The following is a 9,718-nucleotide window of genomic DNA, read 5'->3' on the forward strand; positions in this document are numbered from 1 at the left end:
GACTTCGAAGTTTCCTGAACTCTTGCAGCCAGTTTGACATGGAGCTCTCTGGGCCTTCCTCTTCTCGCCCACCGTGACTCTTTCCGCAGTTCTATTATGCTGTTCCAGTTCTCAGTGTTACTGATTTTTCTAACTCACATGTTCTTTGACTTATGTATGTTCTTGATGAGTTTATACTTTTTACAAAATGTTTGTTATTTATGTCACAGTTTCTGGGTCCGCCCTATCCTTTGCTTGTCAATTGTCTTTGTCGTTTGCCGCTGCCTAACCTTGTTATTTTTCTTCCCTCGCAGTTCAATGTTCTGAGCTCCGCTTTGTTCCTCTGGTCAGACGTCTCGCTGACCCCGAGTGTCCTGCCTTCTCCAGTTGGTCCTACCTCCCTCCCCTCGTCTCCACGTGCGTTTTTCTATGTTTCTGTTCCTGACCGTTCCTCTCCCAATTTACCCCTTGTAAGTATTCCTCATATCCTTTATGACATATCTGTTTTTGTTCTACTTCTATTGACCTCGATTTTTCCCTTCATGCCTTCAGATTTATTGGTGTCATTACTTTTTTTGCGACCTTTTTCCTCTTCTCTCTCTCTCTTTCCCCTTTTCTTCTTACCTTTCATTGGCTTCCCCGGTCATATTTCATTCTCACTATACACTTCATTCCCTTGTCACTTCACCTCTCCTATGACCCATATTTATTTTCCTTTCCTTTTGGCTGTTCTCTCTCTCATCTTGTTTTTTCACTGGTTTCTTGGCGCATGATCTGTTTTCTCTTTCATTGGACTTTTATTATCACTATCTCCGGACTTTATCTTGTCGTTTCACTGATCTTAGTAACACTTTGGTTTTCCTCTATCTTTATGGTATTTCTCAGTCTTCTCTTCCTCTTCCTGCTTTTGTCCATTTCGTCTTTTCTATATTCTTTTTATCTCTTTCTTTTCCTACGCCTTTTACTTTTCACGAGGCTTTCTCTCAATGTTTTATTTCTTCTTTGTACTATTCTTTTAATAATCTTTAATGTCAGTGCGTATTATATCCTGGAATGTTAAAGGTCTTCATTCTCCCATTAAGAGGCAAAACATTCTTTCTCATCTAGCCAAACTGAATGTAGACATTGCCTTCTTGCAAGAAACACATTTGTCTGATGTTGAAGCTGCTAAGCTCAAGAGAGGTTGGGTTGGTGATGTTTTCTCTGCCCCTGGGGATGGTAAAAGAAAAGGTGTGGCTGTGTTAGTTCGTAAATCTCTCTCTCACTCTCTTTTGTCTTCTGAGTCAGACCCTGAGGGCAGATGGTTGCATGTCAAACTTTCCTCGAAGGGTATTCCCATCTCCCTTTTCAACATTTACGCACCTACTGGTGGTGACACCACCTTTTGGCGCACAATGGCTTCCCGTATTTCTGAATACATTGACGATAATTTCATTATGGCAGGAGATTGCAACTTACCCCATGACCCCTTTTTGTATAGGCATTCCAAAGTATCCTATGTCCCTAATAAGTCTCACAAATTGTTTGTTCAAGCAGTTTCCCAGCACAAACTCGTTGATGCCTGGCGTTTATGCAATCCTACTACTAAAGAGTTTACTTTTTACTCCCCATCTCACCAATCCCAGTCACGCATTGATTATATTTTTCTTTCCCATCATATATCTCAGTCCCTAACTCACGCCGATATCGGCCCCATTTTGTTCTCTGATCATGCCCCTGTTTTAGTTAACATTGATGTTTTACCCAAGGCCACTGGGCCAAAGCCACAGAATTTTTCGCTATCAATGATACGCCCGATATCCTCAAGCATGTTGTTTGGGACGCTTATAAAGCTGCAGCCAGGGGGTTCATCATTGATTTTGTGGCTAAAAAGCGTAAAACCGCGCGCAAGCGAACTAGCGATCTCCTCCTTACGATTAAAAAACTGGAGCACTCCTTTTATACTTCCCATTCGCAGGAAAGTTTGACTACTCTTATTGAAGCTAAGATGCAGTTTAACAAACAATCCACTGATGATGCTTCGTTATATCTGTTAAAATCTAGTTCAAACTTTTATGGGGGTAAGAACAGAGCGGGGAAGGTTTTAGCCAATTATTTAAAGGTTAAGCAACACAAACTGAATATTGAGTCTGTTTTTGATGCTAATTCTGTTTTAAAACACACAGATGCTGATATTTTAGAAGAATTTTCTCGCTTCTATGCTACGCTTTACTCTTCTGAAACTCACCCTACTCCTCAATCCCTGGCCAACTTCTTCTCCAGCATTCAGGCTCCCCCCAATTTTCCTGTTGACTTATCCACTCTTGAAACGCCCATCTCCAGTTCCGACCTGCACACTGCGCTTCAATCACTTAAGAAGGATAAGGCCCCGGGTCCGGATGGATTTACCGTCGAGTTTTATTTGCAATTTTCTAAATTATTACTACCCAGATTACACTCTCTTATAGATTCTTTTGTCCTTAGTGGTACTTCTTCTGGCACTTTCTCAGACGCCCACATCTGCATAATACCCAAAGAAGGAAAAGATACCCAGTATTGCAAGAATTATAGACCAATCTCTTTAGTCAATATTGATTACAAGATATACGCTAAATCCCTCGCCATGAGACTAGACCCCTTTCTTCCTGATTTATTGGGCCCAGAGCAGTCGGGATTTGTTAAAGGTCGTTTCATCACAGACAACACCAGACTTCTCTTTAATGTCCTGTCCAAATCCTCACGATTCCAAGACTCATTAGCAGCAATTGCTTTGGACGCGGAAAAGGCGTTTGACAGAGTAGAGTGGACTTTTCTTTTTTCCGCCCTCAGATGGTTCGGGTTTGGTCCTAATTTTATTTCCTTTGTTTCTTTCCTTTATTCTAATCCCAGAGCGCCGGTTTGTGCGAATGGCCTAACCTCTTCTTTCTTCAATTTAGGTAGAGGAGTTTGTCAGGGCTGTCCCCTTTCCCCTTTCCTTTTTAATCTGGCCCTAGAACCCTTCCTCTCAAAGCTTCGCCAAAATCCTAACCTACACGAATTCCATTGCTCTCAAACAAACATTAAACTTGCTGCCTATGCAGATGACATTCTTCTCTTTATTTCCAATCCTACCATCTCCATTCCTGCATTTCTAACTGTAGTTCGTGAGTACTCCCAAATTTCCGGTTATAAGTTGAATAATGACAAATGTGAAATTTTACCCCTCACAAAATTCACTTTCAAATCTGATTTTGTTACGTCCAACTTCACTTGGAATGCCTCGCACATCAAATATCTTGGTTTGCATATTACCCCCTCCCTTTCAGACACTGTCTCACTATGCCTTAGTAAATGTACCCAGAGATTGTCTGACCTTACTTCTAGATGGCACCCACTTTACCTTTCCTGGTGGGGTCGTCTTGACACGATTAAGATGATGCTGTCCCCAATAGTTCTTTATACCATTTCCAACATTCCAATTCCTATTCCAGCTAAATTTTTTAAGAAAATCAACACTATTCTTTCTTCTTTCCTCTGGTCAGGCAAAAAAGCGCGTATTTCCTTGCACAGGCTACGACTCCCCAAATCAGAGGGTGGGGGCAATTTTCCAGATTTTCCCACTTACCACAAAGCTTTCCTTCTGCGACAAGCTTCCCTTTGGCTGCGACTCTCCCCCTTTATGGCATATTATTGAGCGTCTTTCTCTATCCCCCTTTACTTTCGCTGAATTTCTCTCATTTTCTCGTAAACCCCAGCTTAGTTCCAATCCCATCCACAAATTCACCACCAAGCTTCTTCTTTCCACTTCCCCAAACCCTCCTTCTTCTGTAGCCGATTTTCTCAACACCACCATTTGGTATAACAATTGCATCCTCATTAATCACAAGCCCTTTTATTGGAAATCTTGGAGACAAAAAGGACTGATCTGGGTATCCCATCTCTTTTCTGGCTCTGATTTCTTACCTTTCTCTGTTCTCTGCCAGAACTTCAACCTCCCCTCCTCCTTTGCCCGTAAGTACCTCACGCTCAAGAATGCAGTAATGTCCACCTATATCCAACTTTCTAACTCTCTCACCCAGCCCGATCTGTCCAACCCCACTCTGCGCCTTCACTCCTTGCTTCGCACTTCTAATACTGCCTCATTAATTTATTGCTCATTACACACGACTCTCTCCCCCAGGCCAAAATCCACGGTAGAGGAGCAGTGGGAGTCTGATTTTGATATCTCTTGGCCCACCTCCTTTTGGGATAAAGTGTGGACCAAACTTCGCAAATCATCCCGGGCTGCCTCCCTTACGCAAACCCTTTTTTTAATTTACAACAGACTTCTTTTTTCACCCCATTTGTTGAATAAAAGGTTTCCTTTAATTCCTGACCACTGTTGGTCCTGCTCGACTCCCAAAGCTACTCTTTTTCACATGCTTTTTTCATGTACTGCTGTGCATAATTTTTGGAAACAAGTTTGGGCCCAGATTAATGCCATATTTCACACTACATCTCCCTTTTCCTTTGTCAATGTCTTTTTAGGAAGTCTCTCTTCCTGCTGGGCAGATGTTGATTTTAATGTGCAGATTGTTGATTTGTTACTAGCTGTTGCATTCCAGCAAATTACTGTGAATTGGAAAAATTCTGCTAATATCTCTTTTAGAGCATGGTGGTACAACGTATGCCATAATCACAGGCTAGATACCGTTTTTATCTATCCCCTTAATCTGGCTAAAAAACGACATGACCTTTGGTTACCTGTGACTTTGTACCTTGATATTTGCGCTAAGCGCTCGTCTCATTTGCCTCCCTTTCAGCAGGAGGTCCCCAAACCTCCCTGATTGACCTTTTCTGTTCCTTTGCATTTTCCATGATTTATTTTACTGCATATTATTTCCAGTACTGATTTCTGTTATATAGCCTCAATTATTTGTTATCTCTTAACTTCATGTTTATCTCCACAGACATGTTTATTTATTTATTATATTGCTGTTATGCTTTAGTTTTTCTTATGTATTGACACCTTTACTTCTCTAATAAAGATCTTTTGAACTTAAAGTTACTGCAGCCCTAAAGGAGTCAAAAGGGATGTACAAGTGCTCCAGATCAGTCTTGGTGGACGTCAAGCACCGTACTTGGCCCCCCACAGAAATCAATGGAGGCAGGGATTTACGTTTTTAATAATTATAATTTTTAATCAAATTAATTAAATTAAATGGGTCAATCATTTAAAATATAATAAACATCCACATAAAAGAGAAGCAGGGAACCTGTGCTTGTTCCCAGGTTTACGGTGGGGAACAGCTCCTTTATATGGAGCCCTCTAAATCAATGCTGACAGTATACATGTGCACGTCTTTTTTCTAGTAGACTTTCTAGGCATTCGATTTCCCCAATACCATCCACATTGAGCTAAAAAAGTGACATTTATGCAGAACAGTCTTTTAGCATAGGATTAGCTAATGGTATCCAAGCAGAGCTGGAAAATGGAAAAGTCTTCCACCATCCCAGACAAAGCTTTCCGGATTCGGATGTGTAAAATACCTTCCACGACAACCTGGAATAAGTAAAAGCAATGTTTAACTTGCATTCAGTTTTTCATTTAAGTTCGGTGTGCTATTATATGCAGTTACCTGAAAGTGGAAGGCCAACAAAATAGTTACAGAATATGTTGTCCTTTTTAGCCACATCTTTGACCCACGCCCCCACACTCACTGACTCTGACAAAATGCACTGAGGATCACAGTTACCATACTTTTTAACGCACTTCAACCACTGAGGACAATGTAACTTTCCTGCTAGTGGATTGCCTAGCTGCTGTTTGGAGCCTGAAAACGCAAGATGCATTAGTACTCGTATAAGTAGTTTTAAAGTCAAGGAGGGCAGAACAACCCAAAACAATAGTAACAGAGGTATCTCCTTAAAGCCAAGCACTTCATACTTAAATCCCTTATCCTATTTAGACAAAGAAAGAGTAAAACAATGCAATATCCTCCATGGTACTGGCCAATTATTGTTGTTTGTAGTTAACTTCTAAGTAGGTAACTCATTTGTCGGTCTGTCCCTGGTTTACAGATTGCGAAAATTTGCTACAAACTGCCTAGTAATTGCTACTAGAGGAATGTGTGTTCTAACAAAACTAATAAGGATGAAGGTAAATATTTTATTGGACGTATGTCACCATACCAGTTTCTAAGCAAGTCTTACTTTTAGTCTTGGTTTCACTATAAGGCACATGGCAATATTTCAAGGTTTTTCTGACTACTGTACCATCTTCCTAGACTTGCATCTGTATTATTGGTTGGTCTTATCCACTTTAGCTCATATTTGGCAAATACGAAAAGATAGAGGAGAAATTCTAACATGGGTAGAGAAAGCCTCAAGCAGCAAATGACTTACAACAAGTTACAACACAAATAAATGAGCTGTACAGAATATAAGAAATATTACCAAGGAGTTAAAAATATAAAAGAGACCCATTCGAGCCAACAATTTAATTGGGTGAGTCTAAAAATTCTCAATTTTATGTTTTTTAACCAGATCTTCAAGATTAGACCGGATATACTAAAGGTGCTGGGGGAAACATCATTTGCATCAATTGAACTCCCTATCTTCGACTCATGTTTCCTTCTTTTACATCATTTAAGTGAATACAGAAATCAGCTGGTAAATAGATAATAGCTTCAAATATCTGTTTTGAACCCAGTACAGCCTCTATATTGAAATACTACTTTCGTATTCTTTGCTTGAAATACAAGAATCATAAAGTCTCTTTCCCAAAAGGAGTAACTTACATGACACAATGTTCACATACTTCAAGGAGACCAATGGGTTCAAATCCACAATCCAGTCGATCTATAAACCACCAGTAATATTATGTATGAACCCACCTATCTCTAGTCTTTCTATTTCTTTTAACACCCTATTTTTCGGTTTCTTTTTTCCTATATTTTCTCTACATACACGCGTCTATATTCACGGGTGCTGGCAGTCAGGAAGCCATTTTTTGATCTAACGTACAACAATGGATATTTTCTCCCACTTTCTTCCATTTTTCAATTTTACTGCCTTTTTATTCTCTCATATTCTTGTCCTTGCCTTTTACGGGACAATGAAGTTGGTTCTGCTGGGAACTATGTGTTTTTCTTACACTGCATGTTATTTCTTTGGTGATGGAGACTTTGTTGCATAACACAAGGGTGTTTATGGTCATTCTGTCTCTAAAATAGGAATATTGATGGTAACATCCTTTATTTGGAATTACAGCCCTGAAGAATTCATTGTGTGGAATCGACACGACGAACCACGTGTTTTGGCTGTAGATTGCTTTGTCGTATATCAACATCTGTGGAAGCTGTATACTGAATGAAAATGTACTGTTGAACATCGATGCTGAATATCCGAAATAAAAAGTGGAACGAAAGTACAATAAGAGACTTTATTACTGTTGGACTCTTCATTTACAATTCTGAGTGCTCAGGCAGGAACTATATTGTCATTGTACCCCCTTCATTGGAGGGAATTTTCCATGGTTGAATTGGGAGCCAATTTCTTTTCAGTTGGAGCACCGATACATAGTTTTCATCATTACACTTGCCCTATATGATTGTTGAGTGCTCAGTTAGTCTGTATTTTGCCTGGTTGCCAATTTGTGTTGTTTTTTGGATATGTGAAAGGCAGTATAGGTGAGTGTTGGAGTATATGAGTAACTATATGTGTGATTGAGGGACTGTGATAGTGGCTTTATGGGTTAGTGAGTGCATGTGTGAGGGGCTGTATGGGTGGGTGAGTATGTGTAAATTTCTGTATGAATAAGTGAGTGGGTGTGTGTATAACTGTATAGGTGAGTAAATGACTGTCTGGTTGACAGTATAGGTTGTCATGTAGTTCCTAAAAATACATAGCATCTGCACATTTAGGCAACATAAACCAAGGGATTGGTGTCTAGACTGATTCCGGACACCCCAAAATGAAATGTTAGCCTTTAGACCAGCTATTTCACAGTGCATCAGAAGCAAATGTAAAAGATGACAAGCACCAACAGAGTAAATAAAATGTAAATATATACAGGCATATAAACATGACAGTAATCAAGCTTATTCCTATGATGCAGCCCTACCTAAGTGTACCTAGCATGTATGTGGGTGTAAAGCCAAGAATCCCCTAGGAAACAGCCAACCACATTACTGGATGGGAGAGAATGCATGACCCCATCTTGGTCTCGAGTTGGACACCCCGCTAGGGATGTCAGACCACTGCATGTTGTAGCTTCGGCATGCCGGGACCTCAGTGTCTTGTGTCAGCATGGAAGCGTCTCCTCTGTCTATCTAGTGAAGGTATGGTTCTTTTATACCATAAAGATAGCCTCGGGGTTCCTAACACAATCGATATGTTGTGAGTACGATTATGTAAATGAGCCTAAATCAATACCTGCAATTATGCAAAGTGGTTATTTCGCCCTGGGATGAAGATGACCATGACTTATATACAGAGTATGTTAATCCTGTTATGCACGTCGTGTGAAGAGGACTTTTCTAAGAATCCTTATGCATAATAAATAATGCTAGTTTCAAGGAAACCGATCAACATTTATTCAGCACATAACTGGGTAAAAGGTCAATGCTAGAACCATTATGCAGAGCAAGGTTTGAGAAATGTATGTGAAAGGTTGTTTAGTTACTTAAGCCTAGATTGGGGTACATAACATCCACTCCTCAGCCAAAGGTCGATAAAGTAAACTAATGGTAAAATATGCCTGTTAAAAATCATAAAACATTGTCATAAAACCAGTGTCTAAAAACATCTAAAAACATGGTATATGTAAAAAAACGATGCTGTTAAAATTAAAAAAGCTTTACAAGTCCACTAAAGAGTCAATATATGGCTAGACTAACTAAGCACATTTAAAGCCATGGTGCTCAGTGACAGCAAAAAGAATAAAACAAAACGATGCTTTGCATTCCAATTCGCCTTGTTTTGGAAAAAGGGGCAAACTGTTCCCATCACACGGAGCGCCAAATATTTATGTGTCCTGTGTGGGAGACGCAACATCACTGTCACTCGCATTCACAGACGATGGTCCCTGTAACACCTTTTGTATCAGGTCAATAGAGCAAAGGTGATTTTCTTCAGTTCCCACAGCAGCCACTGAGGCAAAACCTGGTACGTGTAAGCCTGTTGTAGAGCCGTTGAAGTATCCCGTGGAGGCTCTAAGAATGCCATCATCAACAGGGGAATACACTGAGGACACTGATACAAGTGGGTCTTTAAGGGGTCCAGTAATGCGTCTATGTCCAGTAGCGCAACCAATGGAAGGGTCAGACATATGTCCAACACGCATTCGCATCTGCAGAATAGGTAGCAGAGCACAGGCAAGATGCAGTCAACCCAGAATGGTCTGAACAATAGGAACCAATGCTCGCTTAGCTCCCAAAGCCGAAGTGTGCCCAGATGAAGTACCATCCGTTCATGACGTCACACCAGCAGTGCTTTTTCCATCTCTCGATGAACTGGGCCGTCCATTGCGTAGCAGGAAAATTAAAACCAAGATACCCACTACAAGTAGTATCATCAGCAGAAGCCCTCCAAAAATGCTTCCCAATATAGAGTGTTTGAATGCTGGAAAACTCAGAAGAATGTTTGAAAGGTGTTCAATACTCCAGAACCTACACAGTCAAATAGGTGCACGGTGCCCCTTGTATCAGTAATGTTAAAGATACGATGAACCGTTTCCCCGAAATGGAGTGGGAAGTTTGTATGGACTAGGGCCTGTATCTCAGATGACGACCTTGCAAGC

The 9,718-nt window shown here is 40.5% G+C and overlaps 1 long non-coding RNA gene across 2 annotated transcripts in view; it reads left to right on the forward strand.

The window, feature by feature from the left end:
• Nucleotides 1–7,276, forward strand: part of LOC146805782 (uncharacterized) — an 84,727-nt gene extending 77,451 nt beyond the window's left edge. The window contains exons 2-3 of one of the 2 annotated variants that reach the window (XR_014967508.1): nucleotides 294–449; nucleotides 7,189–7,276. This is a non-coding gene — a long non-coding RNA (uncharacterized LOC146805782). Of the gene's footprint in view, nucleotides 1–293; nucleotides 450–6,462; nucleotides 6,584–7,188 lie in introns of those variants that run through there. The other variant, XR_014967509.1, reaches the window with a different exon arrangement.
• Nucleotides 7,277–9,718: the final 2,442 nt, after the last annotated feature.

The sequence above is a fragment of the Triturus cristatus genome, chromosome 8, assembly GCF_964204655.1.
Source record: "Triturus cristatus chromosome 8, aTriCri1.1, whole genome shotgun sequence".
Lineage (NCBI taxonomy): Eukaryota > Metazoa > Chordata > Amphibia > Caudata > Salamandridae > Triturus > Triturus cristatus.